Source organism: Cynocephalus volans, chromosome 5, assembly GCF_027409185.1.
Source record: "Cynocephalus volans isolate mCynVol1 chromosome 5, mCynVol1.pri, whole genome shotgun sequence".
Lineage (NCBI taxonomy): Eukaryota > Metazoa > Chordata > Mammalia > Dermoptera > Cynocephalidae > Cynocephalus > Cynocephalus volans.
Genome location: NC_084464.1, coordinates 130,646,481 through 130,672,314, shown reverse-complemented (window position 1 = coordinate 130,672,314; position 25,834 = coordinate 130,646,481).

Below are 25,834 nucleotides of genomic sequence, written 5' to 3'. Positions count from 1 at the left end.
TACTCATTCTCTCCTTCTTTCTTATTATATTATCTTGAATTTTTAGTTGGCCACCCTAGTACCAAGCTAAAAAAGTTACATTGCCCAGTTCCGTGATAACTATATGCAACCATGTTATGAAGATCTGGCCTATGAGATATAAGCAGAAGTATGGGTTATCTCCTTGGAAGAGTGTGGCACTCATTTCTTCTCACTTCTTCCTTCCTTTCACCTGCTGTGTGGAATGCAGGTGTATTGGCTGGAGTTGCAGCAGCCACCTTGGGTCTTAAAATGACCCTTGAAATGGAAGCCGTGCATGGCAGAGATACAAAATAGAAGAAGTCTGCCTCCTTGACATTCAAGATAGAAGGAGCTGGGGTCATACCATCCTAGCCCCGGATAGGCTGAAGAAGCCTACCTTTTGACTTATTTTACATGGGATAGAAATAAAACTCTATCTTATATAAGCTGAGACTTTTTACATACAGCGCAATTGATTTCCTTGAATTCTCATAGAAAATTTGGTTGGCTTAATGCATCATAGTACTTAATTCATTGCACAGATATTTTTCATTATTCTCATCTCTTACTAGCTTGTAAGCTTCAAGGAAGGCAAAATTAGAATTTACGCATTCTTACATCCATGGTGCATAGCATGGTGGCTGGTTTGTAGTGGTATTTAGTAACTGTTCATTCAGTGACTGAATGAATGGTGCTGATAACACCAAGGTTCAGAGTTCAATCTCTGTACCCGGCTACCTGCCAAAAAAAAAAAAAGAAAAAAAAAATCTCAGACTTAATGAATGAATTCTCATATGGTAGTATTATGTAACACAGATTGGCAGAGAGAGGCTGGCTGTGGCCAAGCGCGCAATGCTTTTTCACCAAAATATATATCCTTTTCCTCTTGGACACAAGACTAAACTGCATTTCCCAGCCTCCCTTGTAGTTAGGAACAGCCATATGACTGAGTGTCCACCAACAGAATATGGGCAGAATCCACCTGCACCGCCTTCAAGCCTGGCCCTGAAACCTCCTGCACAGTCGTCCACACACACAGGGTACAGTGGAGAATTCTGAGGCTCTGGGGATGGGGGGGCCACAGCTATGTGAAGCCTCAGTCCCTGAATGGCTATGTACATTTTTGACACTGCCCCACCCCAACCCATACACTGTGTAAACTATGACATACACGTGAAATACACCTTTATTGTGTCACATCTCTGAGATTTGAAGGTTCTTTCAACAACTAGCCTATCCTGCCTACAGCAGGAAGATAGGAGACTACCACAATGATCGGGGCATGAAATGATGACATCCTGAACTCAGAAGGAGACCCTAAACATAAAGAGATGAGAATGGAGTGAGCAACATTTTGAATTAAAAACCAGCGACTTGCGTCTGGTTGGATGTGAGAGGTTAGACAGGGAGAGAAGTCTAATAAACAGGGTTGTTAGGAGGATCGGACAAAGAAAAGTATGTAAAAGAACTTTAAAACTATGAGACAATGTTCAAATCTCAGAAGGAGGAGGTCGTGCAGTACAGGGAGAAGCGGGACTCCACGACAATCTCAGCAGCCCTGGGCTGTCATGGTGTCCCCCATCTGTCCTGTCCCTTTTTGTGGAATCTTCAGCTGAGAAAATGGCCTGCTTGGGAATTTTATTGGCCAGTTATCAGCCTCCTTATGAAGCAGTTTTCCTGGTTTGGCTTTATTTATACTGCTAGAGAAACAAAAAGCACCATGACTTGTGATTCATAATTTACGTAGCTGAATCCCATGGTTTTTATTTAAGAATGTTTTCAACAAATACTAATATATTTTGCTTCCCTGAAGCATCAAACTGTTCTGTGAGGATGTTCCAGGGACACATTCTGATGTGTATGTGTGTGGGAGAGACTCTGTGACACGGGAAGTGTATATCTCCCCGTATACCCCTACACTGTGATTATACTTGTCACCCCCTGGTCCCTTCTTTAGGACTCAAGAAATTGCTTGATTAATAACTCTCCTTTCCCTTTTCTAAAACCTAGTCTCAGAAAAGAATCAGGAACTCATTAATGCTAAATTAAATGACTACTAACATTTTAAATATGACTCTACCCAAGAATATTTATACATTAATAAGAATTACAGCTTCAAGACAAGGATGAAGATAGAGAAATAAATGCATTTAAAAAACAGAAAAAAAAGAAATATTAATACCAGAAAAGAAAACAAAATAGAGAAGCCATTAGGTAATGCAGCCAAGATTAAAAAAGGAGAAATATGCCAATTACGAATGAAAATGGGAAAGTAACTTAAATGCAGAGTGAATTTAAATAAGGATTTATTTAAATAAATTGCATAAAAAATCTGAAAACATCTGTGAGATAGATCAGTTTATAGAAAAATATAAATTATACAAACTAATCACAGATTTAGAAAATGTAAATAAAAATAGTGAAAATTCACTCAAAACCATCCCATCCACACTTTCGTCCCTAAAACTGTACAAGACCCAGATACTTCACCAGTGTATTTTCTGAAATGTCAAAGAATTGAGAACTCCAATGCTAATTAAAATGTTCCAGAACATGAATAAATAAGGAAATTCTTTTTAAAGAGCTAGAATAATATCAAGACTAAAATCTGACAAAGATGTTATAAAAACAGAAAACAACCGATCTATTTCACTTGTGAGAATTGATTTTAAAAATTATTAAAAAATTAGCAAGTAAAACTCATCATATTTTAAAAGAACAATAGATTTTGACTAGATAGGGACCATATCAGAAACACAAGAATGTGTCAGTATTAGAAAAATCTAACAATATATTTGACTCCATTAGTATAATATTTCAAAAGAGAAAAATAGTATACAGGTAGCCCTCAACTTACGATGGTTTGAGTTAACATTTTTCAATTTACAATGGTGCAAAAGCAATATGCATTCAGTAGAAACTGTACTGCAAGTACCTATACAACCATTGATTTTCACTTTTGGTACAGTATTCAATAAATTACAGGAGATATTCAACACTTTATTATAAATAGACTTTGTGTTAGATGATTTTGTTCAACTGTAGGCTAATGTAAGTGTCCTGAGAACATTTAAGGTAGGCTAGGCTAAGCTATGATGTTTGGTAAGTTAGGTGTATTAGATGCATCTTTGACTTAAGATATTTTCAATTTACGATAGGTTTATTGGGATGTAACCCCATTGTAAGTCAAGGAACAAGGAACATTTGTACTCATATTCACAGATTCTGAAAGATATTTGATAAAATACTAAACATTTACTTGTGATAAAAGTACTTAATAAAATAAAATTAGATAAGTTAAAAAAATTTTTACTTGATAATTAGATAATTCAGCAAAGTCACTGAGATATGTTCTTTCTATATACAAACTGTAATCAGAATGAAAATGTAAAAGAGAAAACATAATAGCAACAAAATGATAAACTACCAGAAAATAAACTTAACAAGAAGTATGCAGATTCTATACGGGAAGGTTAAAATGCTACTAAATGACAAAAAGACAAATAAGCACAAAGTTTATGCCAGCCTTAAAGAGAAAGATACATTATAAATATCTTGTGCCTAAGTTAACCTATATTTTTTTCATGATCTCAATAATATACCAACAGATTGTTTTAACTAAACAAGCATTTAACAGCACATTGAAAAATAAGCATACAAGAAAAGTCAGGAAAACTCTGAAAGGAATAAGTCAGCCTCGAGAGTAGATGAGCCCTACAATTATGGTAATTAAAGCAGTGTTGTACTGGCACATGTACATACCAACAGATCAGTGAAATAGAAGGGTGGGTTTATAAACAGAGCACCCAAATAAAATTTAATAAATAATACAGGTGAAATTCTATATCATTGGAAATAGAGTGTTTAATAAGTAAGTCTGGAATAATTGAATATCTGAAAAGACAGAGTTGAAATTGAAGGAGAGTGATATCATCAGAATATCAGAATAGACGATCCCTGATGTTCCCTCCCACAACTGATCAACTTACAACTCTAAAAATGCAAAAACTGCCATACTGAGGTTGATAGAGCTCAGGGGAAGAGCAGGAGAGACCTGCAAAGTTCATGAAAGCATGAAAGGCCATCGCAAAAGGGAGAGATCACTCCAACCATTCCATGCCCAGGCCACTTCCGTGGGTGTCATGGTAAAAGGCAAGGAGCAGCTGCCAGTACATAGAGCAGCCACCAGGGGAGGGCAAAGCTGCAGCAGAGCCCTCTGTGTGAAGCTACTTGGAGTCTGCAGGGCAGAAAGTTGCTTTGCAGTGCACCATCCCATCTCCCAGGCCAGCAAAACCACTAGCAAGTTTCCCCTAGACCCACATAGGAGCAAGGGGCTACATCCCATAGGGAGAAGAAACCACCCAGAGGTGAATGAGTCTTCGTGATGAATTCGTGCGTTGTCTGCCCCATGGGAAATATTTGGAGTGCTAGTGGGGAGGCTGACCCACCAGGGGAGTATTGGGGTGCAGCGTAGGCGGCTGATCTGCTTTCCAGTCAGCACAGGTGCCACACAGTGGAGACCAGTCAGGGTGATAGCACTGCAAGGGTAAAGTTTATGTGAGAGACTCAGTCCTGGGCCAGAATTTCCACACAGCTCAACTGTGTCTGTGGCTGACCTCACAAGACCTAGAAATAACTAAAAGACCAACAATTAAAATCCTATCTGAACAAAAATGTTCCTCGGTTTGAGAAACAGTAGCAAAGCAAAACAAATTTAGTTCAAGCACAGAGTTCAAGTCCCAGTCCCCACAGGAATTACCTGCCTGCAATTCAGAAACATCAACAGAATAAAGGAAAAAGCCAAATGATCATTTCAATAGATGCAGAAAAGGCATTTGATAAAATCCAACACCCCTTCCTGATAAAAACACTCAACATGTTATGTATATAAGGAATGTACCTCAAAACATAAAAATCATATATGACAAACCCAAAGCTAATATCATAAAATGGACAAAAATTGGAAGTTTTTCCCCTAAGATCTGGAACAAGACAGGGATGTTCAACTTCCTCACTCTTATTCAACATAGTAGTAGAAGATCTAGGCAGTGCAATAAGGCAAAAGAAAGCAATAAAGGGCATCTACATTGGAAAATAATTCAAATTATCCCTATTTTCTGATGACATGATCATATACATAGAAAACCCTAATGACTCCACCAAAAAATTGCTAGAACTAATAAATTAATTCAGTATAGTGATAGGATACAACAGCAACATGCAAAAATCACTAGCCTTCCAATACACCAATAAATACAATAGCTGAAGAAGAATTCAAGAAAGCAATCCCATTCACAATGGCTACCAAAAATAAAAAAATCTAGAAGTAAATTTAACAGAGGAGGTGAGAGACCTCTAGTACCATGAAAATTATAAAACATTGGTGAAAAAAAATTGAAGAGGATAAAAATAAATGGAAAGATATCCCATGTTCATGGGTTGGAAGAATTAACATCATCAAAATGTCCATATTACCCAAAGCAATCTACATATTCAATGCAATCCCTATCAAAGTACCAATGATATTCTTCACAGAAATAGGAAAAATGATCTTAAAATTTGTATGGGACCACAAAAGATCCCATATAGCTAAAGCAATCTTGAACAAAAAGTACAAAGTTGGTGGCATCACACTTCCTGACTTCAAAATATACTATGAAGCTACAGTAACCAAAACAGCCTGGTACTGGCATAAAAACAGAGAAACAGACCAATGGAACAGGTTGAGAGCCCCAAAATAAATCCACATACTTAAAGCCAACTGATTTTTGACAAAGTTGTCAAAAATATGCCTTGGGGAAAGAATGGACTCTCCAATAAATGGTGCTGGGGAAACAGAATATCCACATGCAGAAGATTAAATTTAGACCCCTACATCTCACCATACAAAGAAATCAACTCAAAATTAATTAAAGAGCTAAATTTAATGTTCAAAACTATGCAACTATTAGAAGAGAACATAGGGAAAGCACTACACAACATGGGAATGTGCAGCACTTTTTTGAATGAGACTACAATGGCACAGGCCATTTGTTTATTTTAGTACAAAAATACAAGGCAAAAATACACAAATGGGAGTACATCAAACTAAAAATCTGCACAGCAAGGGACCCAGCCAACAAAGTGAAGAGATTCCTACAGAATGGGAGAAAGTGTCTGCAATCTACACGTTAGACAAGGGCTAATATCCAAAATATGTCAGAAACTCAAACAACTCAACAGAAGAAAAAAATAATAATAACCCAATTAAAAAATGGGCAAAGGGCCTGAATAGATATTTCTCAAAAGAAGACATATAAATGGAGGAGCACGTGAAAAAATGCTCAAAATCACTAATCATCAGGGAAATGCAAGTTAAAACCACAGTGAGATATCATCTTATTCTAGTTAGAATGGCTATTATAAACAAGACAGAAAATAACAAATGCTGGTGAAGATGGGGAGAAAAAACTATCCTATGTTGCTGGTGGGAGCTTAAGTGGGTACAGCCACTGTAGAAAACAGTATGCAGGTTCTTCTTCAGAGACTTAAACAGATCTACCTTATGACCCAGCTATCTCACTACTGGGTATATATACCAAGGAAAATAAATCAACATATCAAAAAGACACTGCACTCCCATGTTCATTGCAGCAGTATTCACAATAGCCAAGACATGAAATTAACCTAAATGTTCATTGATGGATGAATGGAAAAATAACCCCATGGTATATTTACACAATGGAATACTATTCAGCTATAAAAAGAAATGATATCCTATCATTTTCAGTAACATGGATGGAACTGGAAACCATCATGTTAAGTGAAGTCAGGCACAGAAAGACAAATACCACATAATCTCTCTTGTACACACATATATCTTAGAAAACAACAAAAAAAGTGGTTCTCATAGATGCATAGAGTAGAATAATGGTTACCAGAGGCTGAGAGGGAAGGAGGGGCAGGAGAGAAGAAATGGTGACTAATGGGTACAAAACTCTGCTGCCTACCCTAAGTGAATCATTGTGCAGTATATGCACATATTGAAACACACTGTACCCCACAAATATGTACAAATAAATGTTAAGAGAAAAAAAGAAAGTTGAATTTTTGCCTCATCCCTTACATCAGAATAAATTCCAGATGGATCAAACATTCAAAAAAAAAAAAAAAAAAAAAACATTATTAGAAGAAAACGAGAGTCTTTTTTCTGTAAGCTCAGAGAACAGAAAATTTCTCCACTTTTAAATATATTTTTAACATATACATGTCAAAAGTTATTTAGCCAATGTCCAAAGATATATATAAACTAAAGGAAAATATTTGTCATGATATAGACTGAATGTTAATAATTTCACATATAAAAAGTTGTTACAAATTTTTAAAAAGAGTATTAACACAATAGAAAAAGTTATGAAGAGTCCAGAAATGAAAAGGCAAATAGAAATATTATGCATTTGAAAAGATGTTCAACATCACTATATAAAAAATACCAGTTAAAATGAAAGTGATATGCATTTTACCATATTTCCCCTTTATTCTGTCAAATATCAACAGATTTGATAGCATATTGTTTTGGCAAGGGTGTGGATAAACTGGTACTCTTCTACACTTGGTGAATACTCTGGAAGTTAATTGGCATCCCTTAAAATTTAAAAAACTGTGCACATTTTTTTGCACATCATATTTATTTCCAAGAATTAATTTTACAAGTATATTTGCTCATGTGGGAACAAACATGTACAAAGATATTCATGCAGCATTGTTTTTGTTAGCAAGACTGGAACCAACTAAATGTCTAACAGAGGTGGACTGTTAAATAAATTGTGATCCCAGAGTACAGTGTTATTTTAATAGAATGAGGGAATTCTGTGTTCTGTCATGAAATGTTCTCAAAATATATTGCTAGAATTTGTTTACAAAAAAAAGTTTAGTTTGTGTATGCAAATAAATTTGCATATGTGATTGCATATTCATAGAATAGCTCTAGAAGTCTACAAAAGAAATGTATCAGTCAAAGCCTCTGGGGAACTCCTGGGAGTCTGGGGCTTAGGATCACAGACAGAATTATTGTCTGTAATATATTATTTGGTATCTTTTGAATATTTTACTATGTGTATGAATTACATATTCAAAAATTAATAAACTAATTAATTAACCAACACTAATAGTAGATTTTAAAAAGATATTCAGGAGCAGATCAAATTAGTGAATAGAAGGTTTTTTTTTTTCCTGTTCTCATATCAAACAGCACCTGGTTTGTTTGCTCTTCCTTAGATCCTGAGGAGTTAGTATCAGGAATGAGATGAGTACTGCTAGTACAAATAGGGATGGGGAGAAATGCCAACTAAGAAAGGGCTTTGAAAACTCTGGAAATGTACACCTGTATTAGTTGTCATTGTCCCCATTATTATTCTTTGATAAAATATCTGATGGCTTTTATTATATAACCTTTAAAAAGTTGGTTCCAGTTTTTAACTCATGAGTTATCTAATTCTAGTCCATTGTATTTTTAGGCACTGCTTGAATCTTCTTTAGGCCACAATAAGAAATCAGCAAAACTAGTCATCAATATAGGTATACAAGGAAGGGCAAGAAGATGGTAAGGGATCTAAAAATCATGTCAGATGAGAAATGATGGAAAAAACTGACTTTTATTCTGTATAGCTTCAAAAGGAAGAACTAGGATCAATGAATGCAGTTACGGAAAGCAGAATATGATTTACTTTAAGGAAGACATTTCCAGTGATGAGAACAATCTGAAAATTTACTGGGCTGTTTTATCGGGATTTGAGTGTTCCTTCTCTAGAAATGCTCAATCAGATCACATTATAGCAAGAAATAGCCATGCACACTCAAAGTATCATGAAACCCACAGTGATCTTGGAACAAGGCTTGAAAAATAAAGTCAATTCCTTGTCCAAAGTTTCTTATTCTATTACCTCAGCCTCCAGGTCAAGGTGTCCAGAATTATAACAGTTCAGCCGTGAAGCAAATGTTTATCTCTTGTAAATTTAATTTACTCCTTTGACCTATGAAATGCCTGGATAATGCTGTTATTGACACACTCTAAGTTCAAGGGTGTGGTCAGCACTATTTACCATTTTGTGCTGTCACCAAACTTTCTGAGGTTAATGGGCTTAGAGACAGGATATCATTTATCTGAAGTTATTTAACAATAAAAGCAGTTTTATTTATTCCCATTTGAAATTTATTCAATAGGTAACCTTTTCAGCAACTATTTAGCTACGTTCAAAAAGGAAGAATGTCCTGAAGGTCCACCCTATAATTTAGTCTTGGCTCTTTCTCTCTCTCTCTCTCATGTTTGTTTGATTTTGGTGTCTGGACAATTGTTAAAGTACAGTGTTATGGGTCTAGCCCACCCTGAGGATACACATGGTCACTGCTTTCAATGGCCTACAGAAGCCTCTCATATTTTTCTTTATCTTCCAAAAGTACACTGATATACTTCATTTGTTTCAAATGGCATAAAAATATCTACAGATCTTTTGTCTAAGTCACTACTCTTAAAGAGAAGTGGCCAAAACCTTTAATACTTGGTTAGGAACATAACAATTAAAAGAAAAAAAAAAAACTTATTCAAATGATCTATTTGAAAATTTGAATACTGTCTCTGTCTTTTGAAATAGTTTCTATCCATAACACCCATTCTTAAATTCACCTTTTCTTTGGAACTTTCCTGATTCATGAAGTTAGCTCTGACTTCTCCATCCACTAAATTTCCTTGTTTCTCCTCCTCTTATGACATTTCTTTTATTCTTCCTCACCTTACTTTGTGCTTCTTTTCACACTTATCCTATCTCCACATCTTATTCAAATCACATTGATGGCCCCTGAAGTACCCAGCATAGTTCTCTGTCCATAATAGTAGTTCAATAAATGATTTGTGATTTAATTTTCTAATGCCCATTGATCAAATAGATATGTCCTGTTGGCATATTGATAGTTAACAAAGATGATGTATCTATATCTCTGGGGATTAAAATCTATTACTTGATAGAATGATCACACCAACTAATGTCAGTTACAACACAGATTTCTAGATATGGCCAAGACTTCAAATAGTACTGAAAAAAATTATTAGGCTTATCAGTGCATTTTAATCACATTTTTCAAACCATATGTAACAATCAGAAAATAAAAGTAGATGCCAAAGAATATGTTCTGATTAAGAGAGCAAAAGATAAATTCCAGATCTCCTCTCAAAGCTCTGCAGAAAACTTCTCTCTTTCATTGACTCCAGATTATTTGCATTCTGCATGCCAACAGACCCCTTTGTTTTTGTCTCCCAATCAGAATAGTGACTTCTTTGGTCATCAAGATATCTTTAACTTTGTGTCATTTGAGAGATATTTATTACTTAGCAACTGTTTACAAAGAACTGGGATAAATCCTGTGCAGAATACAAAACATTTAAGACATCTGCTGTGTGCTGAAGAAATATGGACTCTAATTGGGCAAATAAAATATAAATACCTGAAAAGATTGCAGTACAGCAGAGCTGTATTGTTCTAGCTATCTGTTACTGCATAATAAACCACCTGTCACATAAATGAGCCAACGATAGCTTCTGTACATTGGCCCCAATGTTGTTTACTTCTTCCCAGTAGGCTGACTGTTAGCTTAAAGCCCCCTGGCATTCAGTTTTAAACATTCAGTTTTTAAAAATATAGCCCAAATAAGCATATTGTTAGCCGTTTAGAGGCTGGCTGCTTTGTGTACCCAATAAACTGCACCCAATATCTGTTAGACATACACAGGACAAATCCTGGGGCTGTAAAAGTCCCCAAGTCCTTACTGTCCTTCAGAGGACCCACAGTGCAGATGAACAACATTATCTAGACATGTTAGCCTGCTTTTGGATTTCTCTGTCCCCATGAAGTTCTTGTGTCCTCTTCCCCTTTGGGTGGTGAACCCACACACTGCCTCTAAAAGGACTCTTGCTATGAAGGACTTTCCTTCACCCGCAACCTGTCCAAGAGCTTTTGAAGTAAAGCTCATGTGCTACTGTCACCTCGTGATCTTGTTTTTTCCTTAATGAACTCTGAAATCCTCAAATTGACTATACCACCCCAAAACTTAATGGCTTAAAACAACAACAACATTTATTGGGGTCATTTTGCAATTTGGATAGAGTGTCATGAGAGTGGCTTGTTTCTGCTGCACTCAGTGCCAGCTGGAGGGGCTCAACTGGAGGCCACCTGCTAAGATGTCAGTCTGGGATTGTCAGTCTTGTTATGTGGTGGGGGCATCCCTAAAACAAGCATTCCAAGAGGCCAAGGAGGAAGCTACAAGGCTTCTTATGACCTAGCCTCATTAGTCCCAGAATGACATATTCACGGCATTCTATTGGTTGAGCACATCATGAAAGACAACACCAACTCAGAGGGATGGGAATTGGATGCCACTTCTCAATGGAAGAAGTAGCGACGGGTTTGCAGCCATCTTTAGTTTACCACAGTGATTATTTCTTAGGGTATACTAAGAAATACAAGCAAGAATTGCTTATACTCTAACACAGGGGTTGGCAAACCAGCCTGTGGGCCAAATCTGGCCCACTGCCTGTTTCTGTAATTAAAGTTTTATTGGAACATAGTCATGTCCATTTGTTTACATATTGTCTATGGCTTTTTTTCTGTGCTAGAACCACAGAATTGAGTAGTCACAATTGAGATCATATAACCATTGTCTAAAATACTTACTATCTGGTCTTTCATAGGATAAGTTCATTAACCCCCGCTCTAACATGTGGTTGTGTTCTGCAGATGGTTGATTCAAATTGCTTTTTAAAAGTATACATCTTGGGCCGAGCCCGTGGCGCACCCGGTAGAGTGCTGCGCTGGGAGCGCAGCGACGCTCCCGCTGCGGGTTCGGATCCTATATAGGACTGGCCGGTGCACTCACTGGCTGAGTGCCGGTCACGAAAAAGACAAAAAAAAAAAAAAGGTATACATCTTAACAGGAGATACTCCTTTGGAAAGTTTAATGTACAAGCTCGCAACTTACACGCTGCTGTAGGTGCACACAGAGCTACTCTCTGAGACAATAGTGAGTCAATTCTGCCTGCCACCAACAGATGGTGTCCACAGTTGCACCGTTCACTTCATTCTGGACTACTGAGATTACTGTGTATTTGCCAAATGTGTGCTTCATTTTAAAGTGTTTTCAAACAGTACTTACCCTATCAAGATCAGTAAGTACAAAAAGTGATGAGAACATTAAAAAGTGTTAAATAACAAAAGGCGAAGTGTGATGATGACAAAAAGTAAAAAGAATTTTAAAATTTGAAAGTGATGTGATGACACACTTGTTATTTTTGTATATGGGGTCGACTGTTTGAAAGATAGATTTTGCGGAAGTAAGAGTGAATCATGCAACATGTGAAACTGATAATAATCAACAAGCAAAGTATGAAAATGACAAAACCAAAAAGCACATGTGAGGCTAAAGGAGCAATTGCACAGCCTTCTGTCTCTTAGCCTAATATTTACTCAGGAGATGATTATACCAGTTTTTGAAGATATGAAGTCCAATTAAGTATGATAAAAGGATGGGCTTGAAACTTTTGGTAAAAGGTATTGTATTAGGGTTCTCCAGAGAGACAGAATCAATAGGATATGTTATAATTATATGAGAGGGATTTATTAGAGGAATTAGCTCTCATGATTGTGAAGAAAAGTCCCATGACAGGCCATCTATAAACTGGATGCCGGTAATGTGGCTCAGTCGAAGTCCGAAGGCCACAAAACCAGGGAAGCCAGTGGTGTCCTTGGTGTAAGTCCTGGAACCCAAAAGCTTAAGAGTCTCAAGCTCTGATGTCCACGGACAGGAGAGAAGAATGTATCCCAGCGCCAGTGGATAGAGAGAGACCTTCACCTTTTTCCTGTCTTTTGTTCTCTCTGGGCCCCCAGTGGATTGGATGGTTCCCACCCACATTGAGGGTGAGTCTTTCCCACCCAGGCCCCTCAGACTCTAATACTAATCTCTGCTGGAAACACCCTCATGGACACACCTAAAAAGATAGCTTTATCAGGTTTCTCTGCGTTCCTTCATCTAACCAAGTTGACACCTAGAATTAACCTTCATGGATATATTTCTACAGATTCAAGGCCTCACTGAAATCTGCATAGCATCAAAGTTAGGACAGTGTAAATACCACAAGAACCATTTCCCACAGCATTTGCAGAAATCAGCAAGGAAGAATGTCTCCCACCTCAGCAGCCTTTATAGGTAGACAAAACTGGTCTTTTTTAGAAAAAGATGTTTGACAACATGCATAGGATCCAGAAGTAAAAAAAAGAATGCCAGCTTTAAAGCTACAAATAACCCACTGACTCTCATTTGGTAAAATTCTTTCTGTGAGCTAAGTTTTTTAGAACAAATCAATCTTAAATATTTTACAAGTGTATTTTCTGAATTTTAGTTCCTGTAGTTAAGAAATAAGGAAACAAACAAGCAAATTCATACTCAGGCTCAAATGTGTGATATATCACATTTTAACACAGTGACTCCCACCAATACATTTACTTTTATTGCAAATCTTGCAATAAACTTTTGATATAATTTGTGGTTCATTGTGATTGAAAGCTCAGCTATTAAAAGACATTTATTAACAGCATATACTTATTTTTATAAATTGAGATTTCCCCCAGATCTATGGAACCACAATAAAATACAGATGTGTATTGAAAGCTAAAGACTTTCAGTGTTAACCATAATACTCTATGCTCTTTGTTTTTGTGTATATCAAAATAGCCTCATGGTTTTTATTGATTTTACCATAGTTCTAATAAAATACTACTTTTATCTGCTTTATACATATGGATTCCACATAAGGTTTCCTTTGGAGGAAAAAATGTTCTGTTTAAAAGCTTGAAAATCATAACTATAAATAAAAGAGACTATTGAAGACTTTTGAGCAGGAAAGTTATGTAATGAAAGTGGTGTTTTAGGAACATATTAATTGGTTGTATATCAGATGGATTGCCCAGAAACCAGTTAAAAAGGATACTGCGAAACACGTCCTGTGAAAAGAACCATTCTAATACAATAGAAAATGGAAATAAGACTTATTATATCTGTTGGAAATCATGAGAGGTATTAAACAAAGGAGCTGAAAAATTATGTTTACATACCAAACAGGCATACTGTAAGGCTTTTCTACCTTCAACTCTATGATTTCCTCTATTTTGTGTTCAAATAAAAAATGTGAAAAGGAAAGAATGATACTACAGAAAGTGTTCGGTAGATTCCTAATATAGGAAAAAGCACCTAGTAAATTGTTACCCTACTTCATTTTAAATGTCTCTGGCTGGCTTAACAGCATTGACTAGATATGAAAATGCTTTTGACTGAACTTTTGACAATGAAAGTCTTCAGCCCCATTTTTAACTTCAAAGCATTTTTTTCTTGATTTTACAAAATTATTTTACAAATATAATATACATTGTGAAAAATTATAGAAATATATATATATAAGCAAACAAAAAATAAAATTACTTGAAATTTTACAACCTAGATAGGGTGGCTTGAAAGTCTACACACTTTTAATGTGTAGTATCTCCAATATTATTCTATGCAAACATCTACCAATAAACAAATACGGTTTCAAATAAATTGGATTATACTGTACATTCACCTAAATGTTTCAGAAATGTGTCTTTTATATCTTATTAGTAAAATATTTAACAACCAGGGAACGATTACCTAAAACAATCAATGGCCAGAAATCAAACACATAATTTTAAGCAGACTTTCTTGGAATTTAAATTTAATTCAAATTATGGTTATACGAAATGCAATATCTCCAAAATAAAATAAATTTCATTTGTATTCAATCAGGTTTTGAAGCAAACTGTTTACAATCCCTTTTTAACTCCAACGTTGTCTCGACCCCATTGTAACCAGAATTTGGTATCACATGGTCCATCTGAACATCTCACCATAATGAAATTGAAATCAACTCTAGGGTTTAACTATTTCATTCCCCCAAGACCATCACTAATCCAATATTTTCAATTGATGGCATCATAAGACACATTTTTGCTGTCTTAAATTGGTATTTCCCCCCCATACTCCTCACTCCTCAGTAATAGTCATTAAAACCTTGTTTCTCTCCTTTCTCATTATTCTGCTTCCTGCTACTTTTACCACATGAGGATACTGTGCCCCTAATGATTCATTGACTCAGCGGGGGGTGGGAGAAGGAAAAGAAATGGTTCAATGACTGGGTCAAAGCACACAAGCATTTACAGGCAGATCCCAGGCTTGACTCCTTTTCCTCGCTCCTGTATTTTTCTCCTAGCTTGTGTGCAAGGGCTCTTGCCACCATACCTATTACCTTATACAAAAGTGGCTACAATATAAATCCTGGAATCCCTCATTAACACAGTTCCACTTACAGCAGTAATTTTGTAGCAGGGGACCTGAGGACAACGTGTGGCAAAGACACAGATTGCATTTAAGAGAAAAAACAAAAAACTTCTCTTACGTTATTCAAAATAACATGTTATCTCTGAATTAAAGCCAGACAAATTAACCAACACCATTTTTTTTTCACTTATCAGATTGGCAACAATCAAAAGTTAGAACAAAATTCTGCTACCGGGTAGCAGGTAGTCTCATTCATTGCTAGTGGGAGTCCACAATGACGCAACCCCCATGAAGGACATTTTGGTAATATTTTTAATAGTTACAAATGTATTTACCCTTTGACCCAGCAATCTCACTTCTGGGAATGCATCTTACTGACACACCGGCACATATCACAATGATTTATAGCCAAGGTTATTCACTGTTGCATTGTTTGTAAAAGTAAAAGATTGGAAACAGCCCAAGTTTCTATCAGCAGAAGAGTGGTTAGTTAAGTTATGGAACATGCACACAATGGAATATTAGGTAGCTGTAAAAAACAGTGAAGAAGCATGAGAGGTACTGGTAGGGAAAGATCTCCAGGAAATATTGTTAGGAGTAAAACTCAAGGTGCAGAATAAAGTATATAAGATCCTTTTTATGTAAGAAACGGAGGAAGTGATACAAGCAATTAATACAAGTGGTTAACCATTGGGGGAGCACAAAGTGAGGGAGAGCATGGTGAGGTGGGATTAAGTCTTCTCAATGTATGCTTTGTTAAACTTTTTAAAGTTTCTAAAATATTATTTCAATATATTACCTATTAAAATAAAAACTAAATAAATTTTTAAAAGAGATACATTTTATTTTTATTGTTCTGGTTAACTGACAGATCAGGGGAAGAGTGCCCTACATCTTTTCTGGTTTAATCATTTTGAATGAGAATGTTGAAGTATGTTCTTAGATGACCTCTCCTAGTAGAAGAAAAAGGCAAAGAAAAATACTAAATGAATGTATTCATAACTTTGCATGGTAATCATTTAGTAATTACCTGCTTTATGGCATTAAGATATCTAAGAATATCCTAAGCAGCACTGACTGCTTTTCTCACTTTTCTGACTTTGCTTTTTCTGAAAAGACTGATAGGTCATCCAAACCTTTTTATTCCAAATATATCTATGTTATGTCTGAAAGGGAAATGGTAAAACTATTTATACCTTGATATGGATAATCGTTATTTTAATAAATATCACAAAATATAGTAGCAAAATTAAGATGATTAAGCTGAGATGCAGAAAAGTGTCAAATAAATACTTTAAAAAAAAAGAAAAAGAAAGGAAAGCCTGACAACATGGATGGACCTTGAGAGAATTATATTAAGTGAAACAAGTCAGGCACAGAAAGAGAAATACCACATGTTCTCACTTATTGGTGGGAGCTAAAAATTAATATATAATTCACACACACACACAAAAAAAAAAACTGGGGGGGGGAAGAAGATCTAACAACCACAATTACTTGAAGTTGATACGACAAGCAAACAGAAAGGACATTGTTGGGAGGGATGGGGGGGAGGGAGGGAGGTTTTGGTGATGGGGAACAATAATCAGCCACAATGTATATTGACAAAATAAAATTTAAAAAAAATAAATAAATTAAAAAAAAAAAAAAGGAAAGCCTGTTTATGCAGCAAAGTAGTAATTTGATTAAAAGAGAGGGTCCAACTGGAAAAGTAGACATAACTCATTAACTTGACAGGATCATTTTTAAATCTTCACTTTACAGTGATTCCATAGACACATTTTGCCTCTCAGAAATCAGACTTTTCTAGTACAATTATGAGTCCTGCTTCAAAATAAGATTTTTGTAATAATGTTGAAACAGGAGAACACAGTGCTCTTAGAGTTGGAGAGAAATTTTGTTTTAGTGCTATATTATCAGAATTATACATTATTATTATACATATCATTATTTTAAAAAATGAACACTAGCTGTCCAATTTTAGAAAGGTCAATTAACCATCTCTGAGCCTGTTTCCTTACCTATTCATGGGCATATTGACAATACCTGTTCATAGGATGATGTAAGGAATAAATGAAATAGTGTATTTAAAAATGTGCTTAATACTATGCCTGACACACAGAAAGTGATCATTAAGTAGTGGCTATTATTTTGATCTTATTTGAATGTTGACAATCTTATAAGATGAAATTTATTAGTTTTCCTATAAATATATAATTTATGATATAAATTGTAATAACAAAAATGCTTATAATATGCTAACTGTAAAACTGCAATATGAAAGTCAATGAATACTATGATTTAGAAAATCTGGCAAAATAACAGCAAGAAATATACACAAACATTAATAGTGGGAGTTATTAGAGTAATTATTGGAATAACTATTATTTTCTCTATTTCCTAAATTTAAAAAAATATATAACTTTACAATGACAATAAAGATAAATAAACTTGGCAGGGGGGTAGAAATGAAGAAACTAAATTGTCAAAAATAATAAATTACCTTGATTCAGGTTATATTGAGTGTCCATTCCCAACCCACTCCACCTTCAACACAAAAATACTCTGCACGTACTACAGCAACTGAGAGAAACTCTTCAGAGTTGGGCATATAAGATGTGCTTCTGGCACAGAGAGTAAACTACATCAGAAGATGGAAGAGAATATGTGGCAGGGAGAAAGAAAAGAAAAATTAAATTTTTATCATGGGTCAGATACTGCTAGTTGCCTTCCAAGTCTCATCTCTTCTTCTTTAGTAACAGAACCCCAATTTTGTCATGATAATAACATGCTCTTCCTAGAGTCCCTTGCAGCTAGGACTAGCCATGTGACCCAGTTCTGGCCAATGAAATAGAAATCACTGGGGAAGACTCTGTTGGTCTGTTTTAGCCACCTTCTCCTCTCCCCTTCTTCCTGCCAGGAATGCAGATAAGTTGCCTGGTCCCAGCAGTCATGTTACAATTGTGCATGTGAAAGTTACAAGGTAAGCATGGCAGAACAGAAATGTAGGAGTCTGGGTACCTGGAAGGCTTACCAAGCAGCGGCTCCTTCCTGGACCAGTCTTCCTGTTAGGTGAGAAAACTGAGTTCCTGTATGTGAAAACTACTGTGAGGATAGTCTGCTTTTTGCAGGCAAACAAATCCTAACTGATACACAACAACTTCCAGTTATGCCCAAAGCTGACAGGAGGGAAAGATACCTTTTTGGAACTTTGACGTAAAACAGACAGGGTCAAAGTTCAGAAGAGAATCGAAACAGGCCATAAAACTCCGCTTATTCATCATGCATCAATTTAGCTAGAATTGTATTCAGCTATGTGGGTTCTGTTCTGGAATGTCATCCAGGGTCTCCTGTACTTGTGACCTTGTTTTGTTTGTATTTGTTTTGTTTTGCTTTAATGTGGAAAAGTGTACATTTAAAAAGCCCATCTGTGACATATAGTAGTACTTCAAAAAAAATTGTGGGAAACAAAATTAAAAGATAATATTAATCTTTCCATGAACTTTTTGAAGTACCCTCGTACATCTTTCACACCCTGCATCTATATCTAAGTCCAACGCTTGGATTACGTGTATGAATGTTAATTAGCAACAACTTGGGTAGCTTCAGGCAGACGATGTTGTTCTACAATGTAACACAGGAAGTAACACAGAATCTATGATTTCTGTCAAGGGGAGGAAACACTTTCAAGGAATATTCTTCCTGGAAGCTGCCTTCTCCCCACCACACCCCTAAATTCAGCCTGGCCTATAAATCACCACCCGCATCACTACAGCAGAACAGATATAGCACAAAGGAAACCCCAGAGAGAGAAGTCATTCCAGAAAATAAAGCAACTGTGGTCTGCCCATCCCAGAGTGGAGGCGCTTTTGTTTCAGCAGAATTAGCGTTAGTGTTGATGGGTGGTGGTTGTTAGCAACCTGTGGCAAGAGAGAGAGGACTTAAACTCAGGTGCATCTAACTCCTATTATCTCACCATTATACAATATGGCCTCATTTTCTGATTGATGACTAGGTTATGTGTGAACTTTGAGCAATGGTAGACTAAGAAATTAAGAATTCTCAGCATAACAAGAAATGGTCACCCAACACAGACCCATGGTCTAGAAAAACTCCTCCCTTCAGCACAGCAGAGCAGAAAGAGCTCAGAGATGTAGCACAGTGTGATACACAGACCAGCAGATACTGAAGGACCAGCACCTGCATTCAGAGAATCTCATGAAGCAGAGCTGTGCCGTCTCCCCATTCTTCTCACAAATATGTTCTCTGAGTGTTTCCGAGTTTGATCAAGTCACTATTGCTTAGTGAGAGAGAAAATTATTGGAATAACAAGCACAATCCTTTGCACTGAAATAAATTATTATTCACTGACAGCTCGATTGGAGAAGCATCATCTGATATGGTAATGGTGGAGCTTCCCCTTATTTACCAGTTGGGGTCATGGCAGGTAACATATGGCACAATCAAGGTAAGTAATCTGGAGAGACTTTAATAAAAGGACTGTAAGCGACAGCCATGCAACTCGCAGCAGCAGCAGGGAGCTTTCAACCCCTCTACGTCTGAAGGGACAAGGGTCGAGAGTATACTCTGGGTGAAATTCCTGGCAGGAGCTAAGAAACTTGGGGAAAAGGCATTCAGTTTGAGACAACCTGCCAATTAGAGAGGGAGAATAAATACTCCAGCTTCACTTTTCTTTCTCCCTCTGATTTCCTGCAGGGATTTTCCTTTAGTTAAACCTTACTGAGAGCCATTGGCTAAGGGACCCCGTTGGTAAAGTCCACGTGGTTCAGCTTTCTGGGACACAAAACGTGGTGCAGAAGGGTGGAGAGTGGGTCTTGAAGGGCAGACAGAAGACATACAGCATATTCCAAATGAAGGGACTTTTAAGGACAGACCACTTACAGAGGTTTGGGCAGGGTTAAGAGACCAAAGAGAGATGTTAGAGCACCCAGGAACTGAATAAAATGGTAGCAGCATCTGGAATTACCACCCCTAGAACTGAATAAATGGTAGAAATAGTGTTTCTGTAGCTCTGTGAGAATTGTAGTCATGGTGGGGGGAGAGGGGGAGACTATCATTTTAGGGAAATTTAGTCTTTGTCAGGGATGTGGCTCTGAAGCAACCAGGAAACAGGAAAAGGAATACTGTAGTCTCTCCTATTCTCTAGTCTCCTGCCAGTGCCTCCTACTAACCCAACCCAACCCAACCAGAAACCAACCAGGAAGGGGACAGAGTGTTGAAGTCCAGAGGGGTCAGACTCCTAAGACAGAGAACAATGCATGTGAGAGAGAATAACTAGCACAGCAACCTAATAATATAAATTATCCCCTCTGTTGTATTACCTACCTCTTCTTTTCCTTTGGGAATTATTCATTCTTTTGTAGTAGTCAACAAGTATTAATTGAACACCTACTACGTGCCAGCCACTCTTCTTAGTTCTACATATAGAACACGAAAAAGACAGACAAAGCCTGAGATTTCAGGCAGATTATATTCTGTGGAAGAGAAAGAAATGAACAATATTAAACTATATATGCCAGATAATTTTAGATGGTGATAAATGCTATGAAGGCAATAAAACAAGGTGGCACAATTGAGAATGAGGAGAAAAGTGGGGGACACATCTCTAAAGAGGGGCCACTTGAGTTGAGACTAGGTGAGAAGAGGAGAGCCAGCCATGCCAGGAAAAAGCATTCCAGGCAGAGAGAAGAGTGATTGAAAAGAGAGGAATACATTTGACATGTTCAAGAATCAGTCAGGCACATTTTAGCTGGAGCATAAAGGTAGAAGGTAGGGTTGGTGCAGGGCCCAGATCAAGGAATGCTTTGTAGGTCATGGTAGGTAAATGCAAGGGAAAGCTACTAAGGGGTGTGTTACAGTATAGGAACATTCTCTGATTCATATTCCGATTGCTGTGAGCAGAATGGACTGGGTCTGGTGATAGAGGTAGGAGGGGGAAAGAGCAGCAGGAATGAAAGCAAGGGACAAGTTAGGAAGCTATTGCAAGGGGACAAGTTAGGAGACTATACCTAATCACCTCCCAAAGGCTCACTACCTAATGCCACCACTTTGGGGGTTAGGATTTCAACATACAAATTGGAGGGGAGCACACATTCAGTCCATTACATAATTCACATAGTTTGTTGTTGTTGCACGGGGAATGTTTTCATCAGGTTAGGCAGAAGCACAATTTTGTTGTTGTTTTTATTTGGAAGATAAGTATGATCAAAAGAGGTATGTATGGATGTTAGGTTAGCAAGTTGACTGTGGTAGCTTTGTACAATTTTGACTGAGTTAAGATGGAACTACGTTTCTCAGAATTCTCTTTCTGTGTGGTTCTGATTTAGCACTGTCCATAATATAAACTTGCATGAGATTTGGAAAGTAAAAGTAAAGCTATAGCAGTGCCGGACCCTGGCACTGTGGAAATTCACAGACATTGTCACTGCTCTGCTAGCTCAACTTGTGGGATAGCACTCAGACCTGCTGCCCCTCCAACCACTCCTGGAGATCCCTCCTTTAGCTACTCCAAGTCCTAGCCAAGTGCATGTGCAGCTCCATGGTGAAGGGCTAGCTTCTCTTACAGGTCTCCCATCACACTGAGGATGGAGGGGTGAGAATCAGACTCAGATTCTGGTTGCCTTTGCTCTCATGCACATCGATTTTTCTTTCCTGACTGCTGATCTGGCTGACCTAAAACAATTTTTGGCTTAACACTAGGCCTGCATAGACTGCTCCACCAACTTTCACAATTGTATCCCATCTAATCCCCATAATAAATCCCACATTCATTATCACTTATAATGGTTCTGTTTTTCTGGTCAAGTCCAGAACCGTACAACCTATGTGTCTGGGCTTTTCTTTCCTTTTTTTTTTCAAATCCAGAAACAATCTAGGATTATGCAATGTATCCAGTTGTCATCTATCTTACATCTTGTCAGTTTACAGCTGTTTTCCAGCCCCTTTTTTGTGTGTACATTTCATGACATTGACATTTTTTTAAGAACCTGGGCCAATTGTTGTAAATCCTCGACTTGGACATGTTATTATTTTCTCATGATCTGATTTGGGTTAAGGTTTTTGGCAGGAGTACTAAATGAGAGCTGGTGCTTTCTCCTCAGTACTCGCCTCAGGATACACATGATTTCAGTTTGTCTCATTATTACTAATGTTAAGTATGACTTCTTCTGTAAGATGATATCTGCCAGATTTCACCTTTGAGAAGGTAACTTTTTCTTTTTAAATTAATAAGTAACCTACTAAGTGATATTATAAAATTGTTCGCTCATCCAGCTCCCCAGTAATCGTTCACCTAATGATTTTAGCATCCATTGACGATCAATTATTATTGTGGAGGTTGCAAAACAGTGATTTAAAATTCCATCATCACTTTCACATTTATTAGGTGGAATCCTTTTGTAAAGAAGAACTTTCCATTCTCCATACCTTCCTTTTTAATGTTTTAACTATTAGCATGAACCATGGATTTTACTTTTTAATGTCATGTGTTAAACTTTATTACCTCATTTTTCATTTTGATGCTCAAATTGTGAAGAATTCAGCCAGTACATGCTCCTTCACATCAAGAACTGTGTTCAATAATATTCTGTAAAAGTTTCCTATAGATCTCTCATACATGTTTTAATATTTTTAATTCTAAATATTCATAATTTTATGTTATTTAAATGGCACCTTTTAATTTCACTTTACTATGTTTATTGCTGATATATAGTTATATAACACACAGTTTTGTATATTTATTTTGTTTTTGTCAATTTCTTTATATTCTCTTACTAATTTTGATAATCTATATCAAGATTCTTATAGATTTTCGGTTTACTCAGTCCTATCACCTGACAATAATGATAGTAGTGTTACTTTCTTCCCAATATTTATGCATTTCATTTTGGTTTTACCTACATGTATTGGTAAAGACTGCCAATAAAATATTGAAGTAGTGCTAACAGGCATTCTCATATTATTCTCAACATTAACATTTCTTCATTATGAATATTTGCTGTAGATTTTTTTAGATGCCCTCTATTGGATTAATACATTTTATTTTTATTATTATTTTGTTAAGAGGGCATTTAAAAAAAATATGAATGGATGCTGAATTTAATTAAACACTTTTATTTTATTGAAATGATTGTGTGATTTTTATCCTTCAATATGTTATTTGTGATAGATTGTATTAATATTGACTTATTTTTGATCTGTTATCTTTTTAAAGATATTTGACCTTTCATTTTCTTTTCTGATAGTGTGATTGTTTGGTTTTTGTACAAAGATTATGTTAGCCTACTCCACATGATTTGAGGAATGTTCTTTTTTCATATATAAAACTATGTGTGAGACTAGAATGATTTCTTCTTAGAATATTTGATAGAACTCACAATTGGAGTCATATGGACCTAGAGGTTTCTTTCATGTGTGGAGAAGACTCATTAAAAGTCCTTATAGAACTATTTAAGTTTTCTATTTCTTCTGTAGTCAATTTTAGTAAGATGTATTTTCTTCCAGGAATTTATCCATTTGTCTAAAATTTAAAATATATTGGCATAAAATTGTTTATATTTTACTAACTTTTTGATGCTTTTAATAATGTCTCTTTCTTCATTCTTGATTATAGTAGTTACTTCTTAATTCTCATTCTACCGCTCTCACACACACATATACACAAACATACACACACATTCAGTAGTACCAGAATTTTGTCAATTTAATTATATTTTTTGAAGAACTAACTTTTGGCTAAGTTAGTCCTTTCTATTGCATGTGTTTTAATTAATTAATTAATTAATTAATTAATTAATTAATTAATTGTTTTCTTCTCCCTTCTTTAAATTTATTTTGCTGGTTTTTGTCTAACTTCTTCTAATGGTTGATTACTTCACTAAATTTCAGCTGTTATTTTTCTCATGTACACATTTAAGGTTATACATTTTCCTCTAAGAACTACTTTAACTATATCTCAGAAGAGTCATTTAGAAGTGACCCATGGGTTAGTTAGAAGTACATTCTTAATTTAATAAGAATGAAATTATTTCAGTTAACTTCATATAAAAATTAAAGTCTAGTTTAATTGGATGTGACCAGAAAATGTGCTGTATATTACTTCAGCCCTTTGAAATGTGATGAAACTTGCTATGGCTCAATATATGGTTAATTTTTGAAAATGTTTAATTTGTGCTTTAAAAGACTGTGTATTCGACAATGACTGAATTTGTCTCTTACGTCAATTGTATTAACTTAATTTTAAAAATATATTATCTTACTAATTTCAAATCCTAATTAATCTTACTATATAAACAAATCTTATTTGTTTCTTTATGAATTGCTGAGAGAAGTATGTTAAAATCGCCCATTATAATTGCTTTCTCTATTTCTCTTTTCATTTTATTTAAATATTGTTTTGAATAATAGAGTTTGAAGCTGTGTTACTATGTGAAGACAAACATAAAATTGGTATATTGTCATGGTGAGTGAAACCTCTTAATCAATACGTAGTAATTCTCTCTGCTAGCAATATATTTTGCCTAAAAATTTATAGTGTAAGTATTTCCATGGTATTCTTTCTATGTTCCTTCATTTTCAATCCTTTGTATACATGTATTTGAGTTTGTTACAAATATCGTGCAGTTATATTTTTTATTCTTTCTGACTATCTTCATTCTTTGGTTTATTTACTGTATTTGCATTTAATGTAATTACTGTAAATATCATTGTGTAAATTTAGCATCTTATTTTGTAACTTCCTTTTTTTTTTTTTTGTCTTTTTCGTGACCGGTACTCAGCCAGTGAGTGCACCAGCCATTCCTATATAGGATCCGAACCCGTGGTGGGAGCGTCGCCACGCTCCCAGCGCCGCACTCTCCCGAGTGCGCCACAGGCTCGGCCCTTATTTTGTAACTTCTATTTGCCCCACCTATTCTATTCTATTTACTTTTTTTCCCCATTATTTCCTTTTAGATTGATTGACTGTGTATTGTGTGTGTTTAAATCATTGTGTATTATTTTTAATTACTTATTTGGAATTTATACACTCTTTTTCTCTTCGCTTAGTAGTTACCCTAGAAATTTTAAACTGTGTACTTAAAATCAACAGAATTGAAAGTAATCAGTACTTTTACCTTTTGCAAAAGCCTTAGAACATTTTTAACTCAATTTACCTTCTCCTGATTCATATATTTTAGTTGTCATTCATTTTACTTTTATCTTTTAAAAATTACACTGTTATTAGTATTTTATACTGTCAGTATTTATTTATATTTATTCACATGTTTACTTTTTCTAAAGTCTTTATTCTTTTCAACATGTAGGCCTAATTTCCTTCTGCCTGAAGTACTTCCTTCAGAATTTTCTTTAGTAAATGTGGCAAACTTACCTGGTGGCAAACTCACCCTAGGATTGTCTAAAAATGACTTTATTTTAATCTTGTTTTTAAATATATTTATAAAAT